Below are 24511 nucleotides of genomic sequence, written 5' to 3'. Positions count from 1 at the left end.
AACAGCCGAAACACGGAAACCTGTCAAGTGTCAATCAAGACAGGATTAGCTTAAAAACGTGGGATATATATGTGTGTGTATGTGTGCATACACACATATACACAATGAACTATTATTCATCAATAAAAGTAAATGAAATATTGCCATAATGCAGCAACAAGCATGAACATGGAGACTATTATGCCTTTTTAAACCGTAAAAGAAAAACAAATATTAATACTATGTGATACCACTTACATGTAGAATCTAAAAAATAATGCCAAGAAATCCATATACAAAACAGAATCACAAAAGAGAAAATTACCAAAGGGGGGAGAGATAAGGGGGAGGAACAAATCAGCAGTAAGGGATTAACAGACATAAACCACTACACATAATAGAGATAAGCAACAAGGATTTACTATATAGCACAGAACATAATACCCAATATCTTAATAACCTATAATGCAATATAATCTGCAATAAGAAAAGAAAACAAACATGTTGTACACCCAAAACTACCATAATAAATTAACTATATTTCAATAAAAAATAAGCATCATAGACTTAGAAAAGAATATACTTGTTTTCTTTCATACATCATTTTTTGTAACAATGCATTTATTGGTCAGAATTAGTCACATAGCCCCAAGTAACACAAGGGGACAAGGAAAAGCAATCTTATTCTGTAGCTTGTAGTACAAAATATATTTGGTGAGTAGTATTAACAAGCAAAGACAAAGGCATTTAGTTTGAAGACAAAACTCAAAGTTGTCTCCCAGGAACTCATTATGAGCCAGAGCCTATCTTGTTCTAGAATGTCCACCAGTTGAGAAAACATGACCCTGGTATTTCAAATTAATATGATGACTCAGTACAATTACAAATAAAAACACACACACAAAAACAGTGTGTGTTTCATCACTGGCCCTCTTAATTATTACAGCATTGAATTTGTAAAATTAAGACTAATATCTATGACTCTAATACCTGCAGCTGTGACTTCCTCAACAGTATATAAATTCACCCATTCTCAATTTCTTCTCAGTGAGGTCATATACACATTCACAAACATACTCAGATTTCTATTAGGAGTTACTTACTAGTCTTTGAAAACAGATAAATATTACTTCATCTCAGAATTAAAAACTTAATCCCATTTCTAAATATCCAGAGTCAAGATTAAGAATAAAAATGTTTCTTCATGAATAACTACTTACAAAGTAGTTTTGAAAAAAGTTGGGGTACCAGAACAATTTAACTGGGGAGTGAATATTTGGTTCAACAAACAGAGGGGTGAAAATGGATTTCCAAATAGAAAAAGAATAAAGTTGGATTCTTACAGAAGAATTGATGCTTTTGAACTGTGGTGTTGGAAAAGACTCGAGAGTCTCTTGGACTGCAAGGAGATCCAACCAGTCCATCCTAAAAGAGAAGGAGATCAGTCCTGGGTGTTCATTTGCAAGGACTGTTGTTGAAGCTGAAACTCCACTACTTTGGCTACGTGATGCGAAGAGCTGACTCATTGGAAAAGACCCTGATGCTGGGAAAGATTGAGGGCAGGAGGAGAACGGGACGACAGAGGATGAGATGATTGGATGGCATCACCGACTCAATGGACATGGGTTTGGGTGGACTCCGGGAGTTGATGATGGACAGGGAGGACTGGCGTGCTGCGGTTCATGGGGTCGCAAGGATTCAGACACGACTGAGCAACTGAACTGAACTGACCTTACACTACATACAAAAGTTCACTGAAAATAATTTAGAGATTTAAATATGACATAAAACTATACAATTCTTAAGAGAAAAATCTTTGTGACCCTGGATTAGGCAATGGTTTCTGAGACAAAACACCAAAAGTACAGTAAGAACAATAAAAATAGGTAAGACTCACCAAAACTAAAAGAACTTCCTGCTTCAGAGGACATTATCAACAAATTGAAAAGCTCCAGAATAGGAGAATGCATTTATAGTCATTCTTTGATAAGGAATTTGTACTATCAAAATGCTAAAAGATGTCACACTCTTGAAAATATTCTGCTAAATGAAAGATAACATATGAAAAAGGCCAAGTATCATTTGCTTTTGCGTATATGAAATGTCTAGAACAGATATCCATACAGATAATAAGTACATGACTGGTTACAACAGGTTGGGGGTTCAGGGGGAGATAGGAGGTAATGAGAAATGGTTGCTAAATGGGTCTAGAGTTTCCTTTGTGGGTGATAAAAATAGCTTGGGTTCACTGTTGCCCAAACTTGACACTGAAATACCAAAGAATTATGTACTTTAAAGGAGTGAATTTTATGGTATGTGTTGTTGTTTTTGTTTAGTGGCTAAGTTGTGTGCAACTCTGCAACTCCACGGACTACAGTGCAAAAGGACTCCCTGTCCTTCACTATCTCCTGGAGCTTGCTCAAACTCATGTCCATTGAGTCCGTGATGCCATCCAACCATCTCATCTTCTGTCCCTCCCTTCTCCTGCCCTCAATCTTTCCCACATTCAGGGTCTTTTCTCGGTTAGTCAGCTCTTCCCTTCAGAGGAACAAAGTACTAGAGTCTCAGCATCTGTCTTTCTAATGAATATTCAGGCTTGATTTCCTTAAGGATTGACTGGTTTGATCTCTGGGTAATCCAAGGGACTCACAAGTTTTCTCCTGCACCACAGTTTAAAAGCCTTGAGTGACTGTGGCTCACATCATGAACTCCTTATAGCCAAATTCAGACTTAAATCGAAGAAAGTAGGGAAACCCCTAGACCATTCAAATATCACCTAAATCAAATCTCTTACGATTATACAGTGAAAGTGACAAATAGATTCAAGGGGTTAGATCTGATAGACAGAGTGCCTGAAGAACTATGGACAGAGGTTCGTGACACTGTACAGGAGGCAGTTAACAAGACCATCCCCAAGAAAAAGAAATGTAAAAAGGCAAAATGGCTGTCCGAGGAGGCCTTACAAATAGTTGAGAAAAGAAAAGATTGGAAAGACAAAGGAGAAGGAAAGATACACCCATTTGAAGGCAGAGTTCCAAAGAATAGCAAGGAGAGATAAGAAAACCTTCCTCATTGATCAATGCAAAGAAATGAGGGAAACAACAGACAGGGAAAGACTAGAGACCTCTGCAAGAAAATCAGAGATACGATAACAATGGAACAGTTCATGCAAAGATTGGCGCACTAAAGGACAGAAATGGTATAGACCTAACAGAAGGAGAAGATACTAAGAACAGGTGGCAAAAACACATGCAAGAACTAAACAAAAAAGATCTTCATGACCCAGATAATGCCGATGGTGTCATCACTCACGTAGAGCCAGACATCCCAGAATGCAGAATCAAGTGGGCCTTACAAAGCCTCACTACAAACCAAGCTAGTGGAGGTGATGGAAGTCCAGTTGAGCTATTTCAAATCCTACAAGATGATGCTGTCACAGTGCTGCACTCAATATGTTAGCAAATTTAGAAAACTCAGCAGTGGCCACAACTGGAAAAGGTCAGTTTTCATTCCAATCCCAAAGAAAGGCAATGCCAAAGAATGCCCAAACCACCACACAGTTGCACTCATCTCACACGCTAGGCAAGTAATGCTCAAAATTCTCCAAGCCAGGCTTCAACAGTATGTGAACCGGGAACTTTCAGATTTTCAAGCTAGATTTAGAAAAGGCAGAGGAACCAAAGATCAAATTGCCAACATCCGTTGGATCACTGAAAAAGAGAGAGAGTTCCAGAGAAACATCTGCTGCTGCTACTGCTACGTCACTTCAGTCGTGCCCGACTCTGTGTGATCCCATAGACGGCATCCCACCAGGCTCCACCATCCCTGGGATTCTCCAGGCAAGAATATTGGAGTGGGTTGCCATTTCCTTCTCCCTCTGCTGCTGCTAAGTCGCTTCAGTCGTGTCCGAGTCTATGCGACCCCATAGAAGGCAGCCCACCAGGCTCCCCCATCCCTGGGATTCTCCAAGCATGAACACTGGAGTGGGTTGCCATGTCCTTCTCCAATGCATGGAAGTGAAAAGTGAAAGTGAAGTCTCTCAGTCATGTCTGACTCTTAGCAACCCCATGGACTGCAGCCTACCAGGCTCCTCCCTCCGTGGGATTTTCCAAGCAAGAGTACTGGAGTGGGGTGCCATTGCCTACTTCTGCTTTATTGACTATGCCAAAGCCTTTGACTGTGTGGATCACAACAAACTGTGGAAAATTCTTAAAGAGAGGGGAATACCAGACCACCTGACCTGCCTCCTGAGAAATCTGTATGCAGGTCAAGAAGCAACAGTTACAACTGGACATGGAACAACACACTGGTTCCAAATTGGGAAAGAAATATGTCAAGGCTGTATATTACCACCCTGCTTATTTAACTTACATGCAGAGTACATCATGAGAAATGATGGACTAGATGAAGCACAGGCTGGAATCAAGATTACCGGGAGAAATATCAATAACCTCAGATATGCAGATGACACTACCCTTATGGCAAAAAGTGAAGAAGAACTAAAGAGCCTCTTGATGAAAGTGAAAGAGGAGAGTGAAAAAGTTGGCTTAAAGCTCAACATTCAGAAAACGAAGATCATGGCATCCAGTCCCATCACTTCATGGCAAATAGATGGGGAAACAATGGAAACAGTGACAAACTTTATTTTTGGGGGCTCCAAAATCACTGCAGATGGTGACTGCAGCCATGCAATTAAAAAATGCTTGCTCTTTGGGAAAATGTTATTGACAAACCTAGACAGCATATTTAAAAGCAGAGACATTACTTTGCCAACAAAGTCTAATCAAAGCTAAGGTTTTTCCAGTAGTCATGTATGGATGTGAGAGTTGGACTGTGAAGAAAGCTGAGCACTGAAGAATGGATGCTTTTGAACTGTGGTGTTGGAGAAGACTCTTGAGAGTCCCTTGGCATTGCAAGGAGACCCAGCCAGTCCATCCTAAAGGAAATCAGTCCTGAATATCCACTGGCAGGACTGATGCTGAAGCTGAAACTGCAATACTTTGGCCACCTGATGCAAAGAACTGATTCACTGGAAAAGACTCTGATGCTGTGAAAAGATTGAAAGCTTGAAGAGAAGCGGACAACTGAGGATGAGATGGTTGGATGGCATCACCGACTTGATGGACCTGAGTTCAAGTAAGCTCCAGGAGTTGGTGATGGACAGGGAAGCCTGGGGTGCTGCAGTCCATGGGGTCGCAAACAGCTGGACATGACTGAGCGACTGAACTGAACAATTCAAAGGCATCAGTTCATCAGCAATCAGTCTCCCTTATGGTCTAATTCTAACATAGATACATGATTATTGGAAAAATCATAGCTTTGACTATATGGACCTTCATCAGCAAAATGATGTCTCTGCTTTTCAATGTGCTGTATAGGTTTTTCATAGTTTTCTTTCCAAGTAGCAAGTGCCTTTTAAATTCATAGCTGCAGTCACCATCCCCAGTCATTTTGGAGCTCAAGAAAATACAATCTGTCACTGTGTCCACTTTTTCCCCTTATTTTGGCCATGAAGGGATGGGACCAGTTGCTATGATCTTACTTTTTTGAGTGATGAGTTTTAAGCCAGCTTTTTTACTCTCCTCTTTCATCTTCATCAAGAGGCTCTTTAGTACCTCTTTGCTTTCTGCCATAAGGGTGGTGTCATCTGCATATCTGAGGTTGCTGATGTTTCTCCCAGCAATCTTAATCTCAGCTTATGATTCATCCAGTCCAAATTTCGCATGATGTACTCTGCATATAAGTTAAACAAGCAGGTGCTAATATACAGCCTTGTTGTACTCCTTTCCCAATTTGGAACTAAGTAGTTCTATGCTAATTCTGTTGCTTCTTGACCAGCATACAGGTTTCTCAGCAGACAGGTAAGGGGAAGGGGGTCTGGTATTCCCATCTCTTTAAGAATTTTCCAGAGTTTGTCATGATCCACACAATCAAAGGCTTTAGTGTAGTCAATGAAGCAGAAGTAGATGTTTTTCTGAAACTCTCTTGCTTTCTCTATGATCCAACAGATGTTGGCAATTTGGTCTCTAGTTCTTCTGTTTTTTCTAAATCCAGTTTATATCTGGAAGTTCTCAGTTCATGTACTGCTGAAGCCTAGCTGGAAGGATTTTGAGCATTACCTTGCTAGCATGTAAAATGAGTGCAATTGTAGGATAGTTTGAACATTCACTGGCATTGCCTTTCTTTGGGAGCAGGATGAAAACTGACCTTTTCCTGTCTTGTTGCCATTGCTCAGTTTCCCAAATTTGTTGACATACTGAGTGCAGCACATTAACAACATCATCTTTCAGGATTTTAAATAGCTCAGCTGGAATTCCATCACCTCCATTAGTTCTGTGAAAGCAATGCTTCCTAAGGCCCACTTGACTTCACACTCCAGGATGTCTGATTCTAGGTGAGTGACCACACTATCAGGGTTATCTGGGTCATTAAGGCCTTTTTTATATAGTTTTTCTGTGTATTCTTGCCACTGCTTCTTAATCTCTTCTGCATCTGTTAGGTCCTTATAATTTCTGTCCTTTATCCTGTCCATCCTTATATGAAACATTCCCTTGATATCTCCAATTTTCTTGTAGAAATCTCTAGTCTTTCCATTCTATTGTTTTCCTCTATTTCTTTGCACTGTTCACTTAAGAAGGCTTTTTTATCTCTCCTTAGTATTCTCTGGAACTCTCAATCAGTTGGGTGTATCTTCCTCTTTCTCCCTTGCTTTTAGCTTCTCTTCTTCTCTCAGTTATTTGTAAAGCCTTGTTAGCCAACCATTTGCCTTACATTTCTTTTTCTTCAGGATGGTTTCAGCCATCACCTCCAGTACAGTGTTATGAACCTCTGTCCATAGTTCTTCAGGCACTCTGTGTACCAGATCTAATCCCTTGAATCTATTCATCACCTCCACTGTGTAACGGAGAAGGCAATGGCACCCCACTCCAGTGCTCTTGCATGGAAAATCACCTGGACAGAGGAGCCTGGCAGGCAGCAGTCCATGGGGTACCTACAAGTCGGATACGACTGAGTGACTTCACTTTCACTTTTCACTTTCATGCATTGGAGAAGGAAATGGCAACCCACTCCAGTGTTCTTGTCTGGAGAATCCCAGGGACGGCAGAGTCTGTGGGCTGCCGTCTGTGGGGTCGCACAGAGTCGGACACGACTGAAGTGAACTTAGCAGCAGCAGCAGCCACTGTATAAACCTAAGGGATTTGATTTAGGTCATACCTGAATGCCCTAGTGGTTTTCCCTATTTTTCAATTTAAGCCTGAATTTTGCAGTAAGGAACTCACGATCTGAGCCACAGTCAGTTCCAGGTCTTGTTTGTGCTGACTGTACAGAGCTTCTCCATCTACAGCTGTAAAGAATATAATCAATCTGGAATGTCAGTATTGACCATCTAGTGATGTCCATGTGTAGAGTCAGCTCTTGTGTTGTTGGAAGAGGGTATCTGCTATGACCAATGCGTTCTCCTGGCAAAACTGTTAGCCTTTGCCCTGCTTGATTTTGTAGTCCAAGGCCAAACTTGCCTGTTACTCCAGGTATCTATTGACTTCCTACTTTTGCATTCCAGTCCCCTATGATGAAGAGGTGGAGAAGGCAATGGCACCCCACTCCAGTACTCTTGCCTGGAAAATCCCATGGACGGAGGAGCCTGGCAGGCTGCAGTCCATGGGGTCTCGAAGAGTCGGACACGACTGAGCAACTTCCTTTCACTTTCACTTTTCACTTTCATGCACTGGAGAAGGACATGACAACCCACTCCAGTGTTCTTGCCTGGAGAATCCCAGGGACGGCGGAGCCTGGTGGGCTGCCGTCTATGGGGTCGCACAGAGTCGGACACGACTGAAGCGACTTAGCAGCAGCATGATGAAGAGCACATCTTTTTTTGATGTTAGTTCTTGAAGGTCTCATAGATCTTCATAGAACCATTCAACTTCAGCTTCTTCAGCATAATGGCTGGGGCAAAGACTTGGATTATCATGATGTTAAATGGTTTGCCTCAGAAGTAAGCTGAGACCGTTGTGTCATTTTTGAGATTGCACCCAATTACCGCATTTCAGACTCTTTTGTTAACTATCACTTTTGTCGACTGGAGGAGGGAATGGCAAACCAACCCAGTATTCTTGCTTCAAGAGCTCCATGAAGAGTATGAAAAGGCAAAAAGATACGACACCAGAAGATGAGCCCCCTAGGTCAGAAGGTGTCCAGAATGCAACTGGGGAATAGCAAAGAAATAGCTCCAGAAAAAATGAAGAGGCTGGGCCAAAGCAAAACAGTGCTCAGTTGTGGGTGTGTCTGGTGCTGAAAGAAAAGTCCGATACTATAAAGAACAATATTGCACAGGAACCTGGAATGATAGGTCCACAAATCAAGGTAAATTGGAAGTGATCAAGCAGGAATGAAAAGACTGAGCATCAATATCTTAGGAATTAGTGAACTAAAATGGACAAGAATGGGAGAATTTATTTCAAATGACTATTATATCTACTACTGTGGGGAAGAATCCCTTAGAAGAAATGTTACTTGTACTATATCAAAACAAAGCCATTATTGTTTTTAAAATAGGTATACTCTTATTTTGAAATGCCATAAAGCCTACAGTAATCAAATGACAACAAAACTAATGTGGATAGTAACAGAGAGCAAACAAATTCAGGAATTACGCTTTAAAAATCAAATATACCTATTAGCTTCATGACAGAACATGAATGAAAAAACGATTTTAGTTAGATAAATCAAATGCTGATTGACAAAACGTCAATCACTTCTCAACCCTTCCACAAAGCATTTCAAAAGGATTATCACTGTATCTCATTTTTAAAAGATCAAATATTAATTGAAAAAGTTAAGAATAAAAAACAGGGATTAAGAATAAAGGTAGGATTAATGCACTAAAACACCTACGAATGACATATTGTAGCATATGACTTAAGGGCAACCCACTGCAGTATTCTTGGCTGGAGAATTCCATGGACAGAGAAGCCTGGTAGGCTACATTCCACGGGATGGCAAAGAGTCAGACATGACTGAATGACTGACTCTTTCACTTTTTATTAAAAAAAAAAAAAAAAAAAAAAGGCCCACACTATAGTTCTAAGAGGTTCCCAAAACATGGTAGTTTCTGAAGCATGAACTTTAAATTGTATATCCAATATCTATCTAACCCTGTTTTCTTACTATAAGAACACTGCCTTTGTTGAGGAAAGCAACAGCCTTTCCTAAACTCCCCATCCTTCTCGGTGATACAATGTCATGGGGGATTCCCTGGTGGCTGAGTTGGTAAAGAATCCACCTTCAATGCAGGAGACCCAGGGTCAATCTCTAGGTGGGGAAGATCCCCTGTAGAAAGAAATGACAACCCACTCCAGTATTCTTTCCTGAAAAATACCATGGACTGAGGAGCCTAGTGGGCTACAGTCCATGGGGCCACAAAGAGTTGGACACAACTTAGCGACTCATTGCAGACGGATTCTTTACCAACTAAGCCACTAGGGGCTTGACTGTAACAGATGGTATTTACTAATAATTCAGTTATATCATTCATAAAAATAACAATAGTAACTATCATTTTCTAGCTTCATAGCAATGATGAAGATAATTGAAACATATCTCAGAAGGCAAGGCACATGATGTAAATTAGGTGAATTTCAAAACAGGATAGAAGTGAGTTCAAGCAGGGTCTGTGGGGAGGGCTTTTTGTCCCCCATTCCTTGTAGGCAAGACTCCACCCTTTATGACTTCTAATTTCCAAAGAGCAGAACACTTACTAATCAAAAGAAGAGCAGCCAGGAAACCATCTAAATCAAGATTAAAGGGACCACAGATGCTCAAAATTAGGAGACTGGACAACCTAAGACTCATTGGAAAAGACCCTGATGCCAGGAAAGATTGAAAGCAGAAGGAGAAGGTGGCAGGGAGAGATGAGATAGTTAGATAGCACCATGGACTCAATGGACATGCATTTGAGCAAATTCCAGGAGATAGCTGAGGACAGAGAGCCTGGCATGCTGCAGTTAACGGGGTCACAAAGAGTTGGACACAACTTAGCAACTGAACAACAACAAATGATAGTAGAAAGACAGTGAAAAATCAACGAAACCAAAAGGTGGTTTTCCACAAAGATCAACAAAATTGACAAACCTTCAGCTAGAAATTTTAAGAAAAAGACTCACATTACTAAAATGAGAAATGGGAACAGAACACCACTGCCAACTCTTCAGAGACAGAAGAATTATGAGAGCATTCTACAGAACAACTGTAATTCAACAAATGAGATAACCTAAATAAAACAGACAACACAAAACCTATCAAAACTAAATCAAGAGGGGAAAAAAAAGAAAATACAAACAGACCTCTAAGTAAGGAGGACTGAATGAACAGTCAAAAATCTCTCAACAAAAAGTTCTGGACCTGATGGCTTCACTGGTGAGTTCTAAGTATTTTAAGGACTAAACCGAATCCTTCTCAAACTTTCCCCAAAAACTGAAGAGAAAGGACAATCTCTGAGCTTATTTTAACCAGGCCAGCATTACTCAGACATTAAAGCCAAATCAAGACACTATAAGAAAACTATAGACCAATATCCCTTATGAACGAAGATAGAAAAAAAATCCTCAACAAACAACCACCAAACTGAATTCAACAATACATTAAAGGATCATACACGAAGTGAGGTTTATTCAAAGAATCCAAGGATGGTTCAACATACAAAAACTGGTTGATGTAATAAACTACCACATTAATAGAATGGAAGGAAAAGGTCCCACGGATCACCTTGGTTAATGCAGGTGACTGATTGTTGCAGTATCTCAAAACTTCAACATCCTTTCACAATAAAAATACTCAATAAAACAGGAATAAATACAAACTACCTCAGCATAACAAAATCCATATATAAAAAACTCAGTGAACAGCATATTCAGTGATGAAAGGCTAAAAGCTTGTTCTCAAAGATCAGAAATAGGCACTTCAAAGGAGGTATTTTATTTGCAACAGCAAAAAAAAAAAGAGTACTTATGAATTAATGTAACCAAAAGGAGACAGACTTTCACAATAAAAACTATAAAACAATGTTAAAAGAAATTTTAAAAAACAGCAATAAGAGGAAATACATCCGATGTTCACAGTTAGAAAACTTAATATTGTAAAGATATAAATACCATCCAAAGTGCATATTCAATGCAATCTCTATTCAAAAAATCTCAAATACACTCTCTCACAGAAATAGAAAAAAAGCAATCCTAAAAATTCATAGAGTACCTCAAGGGATCCTCAGAAGCCAAACTAATCTTGAAAGAGAAAGTTGTAAGACTTAAACTTCCTAATTTCAAAACTCACTACAAAGCTACAGTAATCAAAATGGTGTGATACTGCCATAAAGAAAGACATGAAGACTAATGCAATAGACAGCTCAGAAGTAAAACCTTGCATATATGGTAAAAGAAGTTTTAAAATGGTGTCAATAACATTCAAGGGAGAAAAGATGGTCTTTTTTTTTTTTTTTAAACAAATGATGCTTGAGAAACTGGATAGTCACATGCAAAATAATAGACTTGACCCTTACATATTTTACAAATAGTAATTTAAAATGGATCAAGGACTCACACGCAAGATCTAAGAACAATAAACTCCTTGAAGAAAACATAAGACAAAAGCTTCATGGCGTCAGCTTGGACAATTTCTTGGATGTGATTACTACGGCAAAAGTAAGAAAAATAAAATACAAATTGGACTTAGGAAAAATTGCAAAATTTTGTGCATCAAAAGAGACTACTGATAAAAGTAAAAATGTAAACCACCAAATGAAAGAAAATGTTTTTATATCACATATCTGATACGGGGTTAACTTCCAGAATATACAGTAAACTCCTAAAACTCAACATTATAAAATCAACATGGGCTTCCCTGGTGGTTCAGTACTTAAGAAACCACTTGACAATGCAGGGGATATAGGTTCGATTCCAGGTCTGGGAAGATCCCATATGTTGTGGCGCAAGTAAGCCCATGCATCGCAACTACTGAGCCCGCACACCTAGACCTGGTGCTCTGCAACAAGAGAAGCAATTACAATCAGAAGGCTGCTGCACACAGCAACCAAGAGTAGCCCCCACTTGCCACAATTAGAGCTTGTGCACAGCAATGAAGACCCATAGCAGCAGAAAACACACAACTGAATTCAAAAATGAGCAATGGGGCTTCTCTGGTGGCTCAGTGGTAAGGAATCCACCTGCCAATGCATGAGACATAGGTTCGATCCTAATCCAGGAAGCTACCATATGTCGTGGAGCAACTAAGCCTGTGCATCCAGTTACTGCGCCTGTGCTCTACAGCCCAAGAGCTGCAACTTCTGAGCCCCCGTGCCGCAACTACTGAAGCTCTCATGCCCTAGAGCCTATGCTCCGCGTCAAGAAAAGCCACCTCAATGAGAAGCCCGTGTACCACAAGAGAGCAGCCCCTGCTTATTGCAACTAGAGAAAAGCCTGTGTAGCAATGAAGAACCAGCACAGCCAAAAATAAATACATCAACTTCTTTTAAAAAAAAATGTGCAATGGACGAAATAGACATTTTATCCAAAAAAGATGTACAAATGCCAATAAACACATGAAAAGATGCTCAATATCACTATTCATTAGGGAAACACAAATCAAAAGCACAAGGACATACTAATTCACACCCATTACAATGACTAATATCTAAAAAACAGCAAACATGAAATCACTGGTGAGAATGTGGAAAAATCAGAAACTTTGCACACTTAGGAATGTAAAACAGTACAGCCATGTTTACAGTGTTAAACATGTAGCAGGGGTGATCAGCTGGGGTGATCCTGAAATCAGGAAAAACAGAATTCTATGAGCCATTTTGGAGTATATACCCAAAAGAATGGAAATCATGGTCTCAAAAAGAGATATATACACCCATATTCATAGCAGCATTATTCACAATAGTTGAAACATGGAAGCAACCCGAGTGTCCACTGACAGAAGAATGAATAGCAAAATGTGACATATACATATAATGTTTGACTGATGGTTTTCAGGGGGTTGGAGAGAAAGGAAGTATGAGGAGTTACTCTGTAATAGTCACAGAACCTCAGTTTTACAAAATGAAGAGTTATGCAGATGGATGATTATTATGGCGATACACATAATAAATGTTAAATATTTAATGGCACTAAACTGTACACTTAAAAATAGTGATTGACAGATTTTATGCTATGTGTATTTCACTACTACAAAAGGTCTTTAAAATAACATCACAATGACATACCTCAACGCAACCAATAAGAATGTCTAAAATTTTAAAAAGCTCTGTCAAATGTTGGTGAGTCTACAGAACAACTAGAATTCTTATGCACTGCTGGTACCAATTGTGTTGGTACGTTGAGAAGTCTGGTATTGTCTCAAACACATTAAACATCATATGACCCAGACACTCTAATGCTAGGTATTTTTTTTTTCCCCTAAGAGAAATGAAATATTTCCACAGTAACTTTAAATGAACTGTTGATCCATGTTAACAATATAGATGTATCACAAAATAATTATGCTGAGGAAAAGAAGCCAGACAAAAAAGAACATTTACTTTATGATTATATTCGAGCAAAATTCCAGAAAATGCAAACCTGTCTATAGTGAGAAAAAGCAGTGAATAGTTCCTAGTATTAGGGGGTGAGCATAGGGATTTACAAAGAGACTGCAAAGCAATTTTGGGGATTATGAGGTGTTTACCTTCTTTTTTCTTAACTAAAGTATAGAGTTAACATACAATATTATAATAGTTTTGGGTGTGCAGCATAGTGATTCAATATTTTTACAGATTATACTCCATTAAAAGTTATTACAAGATAATGGCTATAACTCCCTGTGCTATATATAGTATATCCTTGTTATTGATCAATTTTAAATACACAAGTTAGTACCTTTAAATTCCATAAGCATATCACATGTCTGCCTCTCTCTCCCTACTTTTAATCCAGTCTGTTCTCTATATATCTGTGAGCCTATTTCTGTTGTGCTATATATCCCTTTGCTTTAGTTTTTAGATTCCACATATAATGATATATAGTATAACTCTTTCTCTGACATATTTCACTAAGCATAATATTCTCTAGGTCCATCCACATTGCTGTAAAGGGCAAAATTTCATTTGTTTTCTTAAGCTGAATAATATCCTGTGTGTGTGCACAAATGTATATAAAACACAAGAAGATGTGTTTATTTTCTTGATTATGTTAGTTTTATCTTGGAATCATGTATTTTTATATGTGTCATTAAAATATTTACAGTTTACTCCATTACAGCTCAGCAAAGTTGTTAAGCATTCTTAGATTTAAAAAATCACAAACAAAAAACTGTTCATCTTTTTTTCCAGAGTAAATTTCTTAATTGTCTCTTATAGAGGATTATTAATAGTAGGAAAAGGGATGGAAAAAGGTAAACCTAAAGAATTGAAAAACAAATGCTCATCCAATTCAAATGCAGTTCAGTTCAGTCGCTCAGTCGTGTCCGACTCTTTGCAACCCCATGAATCGCAGCACGCCAGGCCTCCCTGTCCATCACCAACTCCCGGAGTTCACTGAGACTCACGTCCACCGAGTTGGTGATGCCATCCAGCCATCTCATCCTCTGTCGTCCCCTTCTCCTCCTGCTCCCAATCCCTCCCAGCATCAGAGTCTTTTCAAATGAGTCAACTCTTCGCATGAGGTGGCCAAAGTACTGGAGTTTCAGCTTTAGCATCATTCCTTCCAAAGAACACCCAGGACCGATCTCCTTTAGAATGGACTGGTTGGATCTCCTTGCAGTCCAAGGGACTCTCAAGAGTCTTCTCCAACACCACAGTTCAAAAGCATCAATTCTTCAGCACTCAGCTTTCTTCACAGTCCAACTCTCACATCCACACATGACCACTGGAAAAACCATAGCCTTGACTAGACAGACCTTTGTTGGCAAAGTAATGTCTCTGCTTTTGAATGGCAAATGCAGTTAAGACAACACAAAACAATGTTTTTTATTCATATTTTTATTCATACTAAGATGGGGGAAAGCAGCATATGAAACATTTGCGTGTCTAAGAACTGAACAATTTAAGGGGAAATATGTATTATTAACTAAAGTACAGATTTTGCTTAAATTTCACAAAATTTTATGCTAGTGTCCCTTATTTGTTTCCACATCTTATTCAAGATTCCACATTGTATTCAATTGCATTGAGCGGCCTCAGCTGCATTCAACAAATTTGAAAAATTCTTTTCATTTTTAATCTATTACAAATATTTTCTAAATTTCCTTGTTATGGCTTCTTAGATGCATCCATCATTTAAATGTGGATATTTAATTTCCAAATACATGGGATTTTTAAAGTATTTTTGATATCACTAATAATTTCTCATTTTGATACTGATTTCTCAATTTAAATGCTTTCTTCTCTACAATCACCCCCTGTGCTTTTTCAGGCTTCCAACTTTATTGAGGCTTTCAGTGAATGAGTCAAAGATCTCCTTTAGTAAATGCCACACTGCACTTGAAAATATGTGAGTTATTTTCAAGTATCTTTTGATATTCATCTCTCATGTAATTCCACAGTGATAAGAGGTAAGAATATATAGGAAAGATAAAAAACCACAACAGGAAAGACAAATGTACATTATGGTTTGGACATCAGTTAAATAAGGCAGTTATAACATAGACTATCAGTTTAAAGTAGATACAGTTATGGGTCATTATACAGAAGTCCAAGGGAACCACAAATCAAATACAATAGATTCGCAGAACCCAAAAAGAAAGGAATTTAAACACACTACAAAAGAATATCAAACCAAACAAAAAAGAAATGAACGAAGAACTACCCCCAAAAAACAGTAAAATAAAGATAAGAATGTCAATAAATGTATACCTATCAATAATTACTTTAAATGTCAATGGACAAATCACAAAGATGGTTCAACATAGGCAAATCAAGGTAATACAGCACATTAATATATGACAAAAAAAATCATCCATAAAAATCAAACAAAAAAAAGCTTTTGACAGAATTCAACATCCATTCATGATAAAAACTCTCATCTAAGTCCACAGGGTCGCAAAGAGTTGGACACAACTGAGTGACTTTTACTTCACTTCAAGTGGTGTAGGGGGGAGACACCGCAGCACACTAAAAGCCATAGATGACAAGGATGCCCATTCTCACCACTTCTATTTAACATAGTATTGGTATATTATGATTCACAGCAATCAGATAAGGAAAAGAAGTAAAAGGTATCCAAATTGGAATTGAAGAGGTAAAGCTGTCACTATTTGCAATAGACACGGTCCTCTACACTGAAAACCCTAATGTCTCTGCACAAAAAAATATCAGCATAAATAATTTTAGCAAGATATCAAAATACAAGATTAATATATAGAAATTACTGCATTGCATTTCTACACATCAGTAATGAAATGTTAGATACAAACAGTAAAAAACAACAAGAAAAAGTCAAGGTTAAAATCACATCAGGGAATTCCCTGGTGATCCAGTGGTTGTACCTCCATGCTTCCACTGCACGAAGGCATGGGTTCAATCTCTGGCCAGAGAACTAAGACACCACAAGTGTAGTCAAAAAATAATAATAATAAAAAATAAAATTACATTTAAAAAGCTAGGAATAAACTTAACCAAGGAGGTGAAAGACATATAGTCTAATAACAATAAAACACTGATAAAGGAAACTAAAGATGATTCAAAGAAATGCAAAGATATCCTAAGCTCTTGACTGGAAGAATTAATATTGTTTAAATGGCCATACTACCCAAAGCAATCTACAGATTTAATGCAACCCCAATCAAACTACTCAAGACATTTCTCACAGAACTACAATTAGTCTTCATTAGTTTTATATGGAACCACAAAAAGACCCAAAATTGTGAGAGCAATTTTGAGAAAAAAGAACAAAGTTAGAGGGAAAACCTTCCAGACTCTGGACTACACTAAAAAGTTATAGTAATCAAAACAGCATGGTATCAGTACAGAAAGCAGACACATATCAATGGAACAGAACAGAGCAGCCAGAAACAAACCTGCACGCCTACAGACAATTTTTGACAAAGGAGGCAAGAATACACAATGGTGAAAAGACAGTCTCTTCAACAAGATATTAAAAAAGCTGGACAGCTACATGTTAAGACAGTGAAATTAAGAGTATTCCCTCACACCATACACAAAAATAAAATGGTTTAAAGATCTAAGACATGACACCAAAAACTCCCATGAAAGAACACACACAAAACATTCTGTGACATAAATTATAGCATTATTTTCTTACATCAGTCTTCAAAGGAAAGAAATAAAAACAAAAATTAACAAATGGGACCTATCAAACTTAAAAGCTTTTGCACAGCAAAGGAGGCCATCAACAAAATGAAAAAAAAAAAACAAACCATAGAACAGGAGAAAATATTTGCTAACAATGTGATGGACAAGGTGTTAATATCCAAAATACAGAAAGAGGCTCATGCAACTCAGTATGGAAAGAAAATGGACAATAAAAAAATAAGTGGGCAGAAGACCTAAACAGACATTTTTTCAAAGACACACAAATGGCTAACAAGCACATGAAAAGATGTTATACTCTTGGTGAGAATGCAAATTGGTAAGGTCACTATAGCAAGCAGTATGGAGGTCCCTCAAAACACTAAAAATACAATTAATATTCAACTCCTGGGTGTATGTGTGTGTATATAGGAAAAATGAAAAACGATAATTCGCAAAGATATATGCACTACGATTTTCACAGCAGCACTGTGTACAACAACTAAGACATGGCAACAACCCAACTGCTCATCCAAATGATCGGCCTAAGATCTGGTATGTATGTGTGTGTGTAACACACCCACACACACACAGAACATTATTCAGCATAAAAAAAAATGCAATATTGGCACTTTAGCAACATGGATGGACCTAGAGAATATTAAGCTTAGTGCAATGTCACACAAAGATAAATATTTCATGATATCACTTACATATACAATCTAAAAATAATAAAAATGAGCCTATATACAAAACAGAAACAGATTCACAGACAGGGAAAATAAAATTATGGTTACCAAAGGCAAGGGAGGGAGTGAGGGGAGTAAGGACTACATTAGGATTATGGGATAAACAGATACAAACTGCTACACATGAGAGTAGATAAGCAAGAAGGACTTACTGAATAGCACAGAGAATTATACCCAACAGACTGTAATAACCTATAATGGAATATAATCGTAAAACTAACAATACTGTAAATCAACAATACTTCAATATGAAAAAAGATTAAAAAAAAAAAGCAACCTCAATGTACAACTAAAATGTCAGGCTTTCAGAGATAAAATGGGGGAGAAATGTTAAAAAGCATTAAAAATACTTGATACTTAAGAAGTAGCCAAATTAAAAATAAATATATTTTTTAAAACCACAAGGATGATGGTACTATTTCCATCTACACATAAGGAAAGGAAGGGAATAAAATGCAGTGATTTCACAGTGAAATATGAAAGCAATATTAATCAACACAGTACAGACAAAGAAATGTGGACAGATTAGAAAAAAAGTCAATTTATTGATGAGATCTTAAAGGTATCTACAGCCAATTAAGGCAATGTTATTTAAAGCAGTAAGAAAGTATAAGCAGACAATTACAAATAATCATCCAAGAATTCACATTTGCCTTTGTAATACCTCATGTGATTCGACTTACATTTTTTTGTAGAAGTTTCTACTTTATTATTAAAATTAAAATGCATTTTCAAAGTACCCACCAAGTAATAGTAGATGCAGCTTTCACACAGTTTGGTACAGACTACCATTTAGAAACCCAGTGAACAACTAACTCTAAGAAAAGTACCACCAGATTTTTATCATTCTATTCCTGGATCTTTGGATTTCAGGTATCTTTCTTAAATTATCATCCTTTACTACACTGAAGTCTAACAGTTACTTGAATAATCAGATTTAGTAAAAGGAAGATAAAAGGCACTAAAATAAGTGCTTTATATAACTTAATTCCTGTAACACTGAAGTAAACTATTTCTTACATATCTCAGAAAGCCAAGAAAAAAGTCAGATCATTTTTCACGGACACATACAAACAAGTAGCAATTATTAATAAGATGTTACAAACTACTGGAAAATCTAGGCAAAAGATGATGATGGCCGGGACCTAGAGTGACAATAATGGAAAAGGTGAGATGTATTGGAATTCTGGATGTATTCTAAAGGCAGCACCAAAAATATTCTGCTGATACTTTGGTTATGGGATGTGGGAGAAGGTTGTCGAGGATGACTTCCAAGGAACTGAATTATAAAGATGGAGTTGCCGTTCACTGGATGGTGCAAACTCACAGCAATCCAGGTGTAAGGGGCCAGAAACAGGAGCTCAACTGTGGACACGTTACTTTTGAGACACCCATTAGATACCGAAGGGAAACAATGAAGGGAGTGTTTCAGTGTGAGTCTGGGGTTTGGAGGAAAGGTCCAAACTAGGATATGAATGTGGGAACCATCAGCATGCAGATGGTCTATCTCCCAAGGACAAAAGTTTAGGTAGAAAAGAGGTCCAAGAACTGACTGCAGTAGAAACAAGGAAAATTAGCACAAGAGACCTCAAAGGAGAGGCAAGTGAAGCAAGAGAAAAATCAGACGAGTATAATACCCTAAAAACAAAGTGAACAAAATATAATGAAAAAGAGGATGATTAGTCATGTTAAATACTAGAAATAGGTCAAGTAAGATGAGGCATGAAAAATGACATTTAATTTAGAAAAGAGCAAGTCACTGGTGACTTTGATCATAGCAGTTTCCCTGGAATACTGAGATTAAAAACCTGCTACAGTGGATTCAAGAGATAGTACCACTGAGGATATTATCTTCAAACTAAGGATAGTATCAAAAGCCTTATAAGTCATGGGGTGAAAGATACAAAACAGAGGATTTCGCAAAGCAGGGATTCCAATTTCCTTCTAATCACCAATAAATTTCTTCATTTGCAACACAGTTTCTATGTTGTTGTTAACACTTCAGTTCTTTGTATGGAATTGGTATAACTTCTCTGGTAGGTCAGATGGTAAAGAAACCCATGCAACACAGGAGACCCTGCATGTTCAGTCCCTGGTCAGAAAGGTCCCACTCCAGTATTCCTGCCTGGAGAATTCCATGGACAGAGGAGCCTGGCAGGCTACAGTCCATGGGGTTGCAAAGAGTCAGACAGGCTGAGCAAGTAGTTTCTTTTACTTTTAGATACAAAATGTAACCGTTTTATAAAAGGAGAAACACAAGATACAATCAACTTTCAAAAAAAATCTTCAATAGACTCAACAAAATCAGGGTACATGAAATGTTAATAGACACATTCTTCAGAAGCAAGTTTCTCAAGCTTGACCTTTTTCAGAGGCTCCCACAGAGCATAGCACATCACAAAACCACTCAAAGGTTTATAGCTTCCGGGACCTCAACTCAGTTTTTCCTCATGTTTCCTTATTATTTCTGCAGAGCTTCTCAGAAACCCCTTTTCCAACAGAAAACAGCCTAGGGTATATATTGAAGACTGAAGAACAGAGGAAGAAAAAATAAGTTTTAAAGGGTAGAAAATAGTACTGGATTTAGATTACATTGCCCCTTTTGTCCTATAATCAAAATCAACATTATTTCCAAACTCTTTCATTTCCGTTGCACTAAGTGAGCAAACTTCACTGAGCCTTCATTTTCCTTCTAACATAAAAGGGCACTCTAACATGAATCATAACATTCCACATTATTTAAAAAGACAGAAATAACAAAGGTAATAGCTTATGCTCTGAAGAGATCAAGTCTTTCTTTCTGTAACTCTGTGACATTAATATTATAACTAAAAACAATGAGCAGTGTTAAGTACACTGTCCATAATTCTGAAGTATGGGAGAAGGTGGAAAAGAAAAATAGAAATCTAAAGAAACCTGGGTTTAATGTTTTATTACAATAGAAAAAAATATCATTTCCATTTAGAAGATACTAAAATAAAAGATCTCAGGCTCCAAAATCACTGTAGACAGTGACTGCAGCCATGAAATTAAGACACTTGGCTCCTTGGAAGAAAAGCTATGACAAACCTAGATAGCATATTAAAAAGCAGAGACATTACTTTGCCAAAAAAGGTCTGTTTAGTCGAAGCTATGGTTTTTCAAGTAGTCAGGTACAGATGTGAGAGTTGGGTCATAAAGAATGCTGAGTGCCAAAATGATGCTTTTGTACTGTGGGACTGGAAAAGGCTATTGAGTCTCTCGGACAGCAAGGAGATCAAACCAATCTTAAAGGAAATCAACCCTGAATATTCACTGCAAAGACTGATGCTGAAGCTCCAATACTTTGGCCACTTGATGTAAACGACCCACAAACTGGAAAAGACTGATGCTGGAACGACTGAAGGCAAAAGAAGGGAGCAGCAGAAGATGCAACGGTTAGGTAGCATCACCGACTCAATAGACATGAATTTGAACAAATTTCAGGAGATAGTGGAGGATAGAGGAGTCTGGCGTGCTACAGTCCATGGGGTCGCAAAGAATCAGACACAACTTAATAACTGAACAACAACAACGAGTTCAGAATTTTTAAATTGACTGTCCATTAATTATTCATTTTGCCAGTCAAAACTGCTTTAAAAAAAGAAAAACTTCCTCAGAACAAAGTTTAAGAAAAATTTTTGCAAAAACCTGGATTATTTTCTCTCTTATGTAAAAAACAGCAACAAAAAAAGACCAGGCAAAAAATTAGTACCTAATGCACCTACCATCACTTGAATTCTTTGCATTTTTGAAATTAATAATGCTGGACATTTTTCTCATACATTTTTAAATTTTGCAGGTAATTGTCTAAGTCAAGACGTAGAAAAATACAGCCATTTTGTGTTTAAAATGGAAATTTTGATCTACTATTTCCTAAACCCCACCAAGGTTCAAAACATCAAAAAGTTGGGAAAAAAACACATTAAAAAAATAGCGTACATAAAGTCAGTTTCCTATTCTCCAAGTTTCAATCTTCACTATAGTAGTACTCTTAAGAAGTAAAAATACAACAGTTCTCTAAAATGTTAATATAGGTGAGAAATCAATTGAGAATGGAGTCTACTGCAGAAGACTTTTATTTTGTTAAAGATTTTTATTTTATTAAAAATAAAACCCCTATAGAGAATGTGTATATGTGTGCGTGTATATACATATATATATGTATATACATATACATACACATTAGTAGACTGTAATTTTATGTCATAAATATAACATTTTGAAAAAGAATAGTATTAAAAAGGATTGATAACTTAGGAAATAACTTAAATACACCTTAATATTAAGAACTCTGATAGGTACCTCTTTGAACAGTAAATAATTACTCACCAAATTTTTTACCTGTGTTTGTGAACACAGAAATGTTACAATTTTACTTGAAAATAAACTGCTACATATATAACCTGAAAGTAAAGCTCTATAAAATAAAATTTAGATTTCCACTGATTACAATTATAAAATGAAAAACAGGTTAAGGAAACAAAATAGTCAACAGACTATTGAAAATTTAAGCAAAAGATTTAACATGCTTAGTAACATTATCATTTCACCTTTTCTTTGTGAGAGTCATCTTATAGATAAGCTTTACTATAACTTTGTTAAGCCCATTAATGAAAAGAACTAATAAGTAATTACATGAGCTAAAAATATACACGGGGAAAGAAAGGGAACATTATTTTTAATACAAAAATCATTTTGGGGGAGACAAATCAGTGACTTATAAAGGTATGTATTAATGATTCAGGTATACCCACACGCATTTAAAATCAAAATACAAAGTGTTTAAAAATGAACCTAAAAAAACGATGAGACCTGCATAGAAGAAAATTATTGCAGAACTTTAAAAAAAAAAAAAAAACAAACTTAATAGCTGGATACTGCATGCTATTTGTGGAGAAGGCAATGGCACCCCACTCCAGTATTCTTGCCTGGAAAATCCCATGGACAGAGGAGCCTGGAAGGCTGCAGTCCATGAGGTTGCTGAGGGTCAGACACGACTGAGCGACTTCACTTTCACTTTTCACTTTCATGCATTGGAGAAGGAAATGGCAACCCACTCCAGTGCTCTTGCCTGGAGAATCCCCGGGACGGGGGAGTCTGGTGGACTGCCTTCTATGGGGTCACACAGAGTCAGACACGACTGAAGCGACTTAGCAGCATCAGCATGCTATTTGAAATTCAGACACAATAATGGAAAGATACTCCTTCCTCCTGAATTTGTCTATAAATCTGTACACAATCTCAAGCAAATATACTAGAATATTTGTGAGAAAGAAAATTGAAAGGAGTTACAAAATTAATTTTTAATTAAATACACAAAGTATTATACACATAACCAAGTTGAATTTACTCCTGGAATGCAAAGATGGTTCAATATACAAAAAAAAAAAAAATCAATGCAATAGATCACATTATAAAAATGAAAGGAGTAAAAATGATCATCTCTGTTGATAGAGAAAACACATTTGACAAAATACAATACCCTTTCATGATAAAAAGTGCACAACAAACTAGGAATAAAATGAAACTACCTCAACATAATTAATAAAGGCCATACATGAAAATTCCACAGTCAAAATCATACTTGACAGTAAAAAAACTACTAAAATTTAAGACAAATATGCTTGCTCTTAGCACGTCTATTAAATATGGTGTTGGAAGTTCTAAATAGAAAATCAGACAAGAAATTAAAAAGACATTCAAACTGGAAAGAAGAAATACTATGTTTGCAGATGACATGACATTATATGGAAAAAACTAAAAATTTCAGAAACACAGAAGAAAATAACTGTTAGAGAAAAAAAAAGTTAGCAGTGGCAGAATATAAAATCAACATGTAAAAATCAGTTATACTTCCATACACTAACAATAAGCAATCTGAAAAGGAAATTAAGAAAATTCCATTCACTATATGTGTGTGTGTGTGTGTGTGTGTATTTACTAAATACAAAAATAATACAATACCTAAGCAATTAATGTAACCAAGGAGGCAAAAACTTGTACACTAAAAAATACAAAATGCTGCTGGAAAAAACTAAAGACACAAAAGAAATACTGTGTTCACAGACTGTAAAACTTAATACTGTTAGGGTAGCAATTCTACTCAAACAGACTTATAGATTCAATATAATCTTTCATGGTATGTACATGCAAGAGAATGTTATTTGGGCAGAAAAATAAAGTTCTGATTTTTGCCACAAGATGGATGAATCTTAAAAAACACTACAGTAACTTAAATAAGAATAAAATTCACATATTATATGACTCCACTTATATGAAATCAAGCAAATTCAGAAACAAACAATAGGTTAGAGGTAATGAGGAGCTAGTGTAGGAGGGAACTGAGAGTGGCGAGTGAAAAAGTTGGCTTAAAGCTCAACATTCAGAAAACGAAGATCATGGCATCTGGTCCCATCACTTCATGGGAAATAGATGGGGAAACAGTGGAAACAGTGTCAGACTTTATTTTTCTGGGTTCCAA

At 37.1% G+C, this 24511-nt stretch overlaps 1 protein-coding gene across 2 annotated transcripts in view; it reads right to left on the bottom strand.

The window, feature by feature from the left end:
• Nucleotides 1–24511, bottom strand: part of JMJD1C (jumonji domain containing 1C) — a 303947-nt gene that overhangs the window by 209288 nt on the left and 70148 nt on the right. The gene's annotated exons all lie outside the window — the stretch shown is intronic.

The sequence above is a fragment of the Bison bison genome, unplaced genomic scaffold, assembly GCF_000754665.1.
Source record: "Bison bison bison isolate TAMUID 2011002044 unplaced genomic scaffold, Bison_UMD1.0 scf7180017864380, whole genome shotgun sequence".
Taxonomy (NCBI): domain Eukaryota; kingdom Metazoa; phylum Chordata; class Mammalia; order Artiodactyla; family Bovidae; genus Bison; species Bison bison.
The sequence above is the reverse complement of the archived record's forward strand: the minus strand, read 5'-3'. Positions and strand labels throughout refer to the sequence as shown.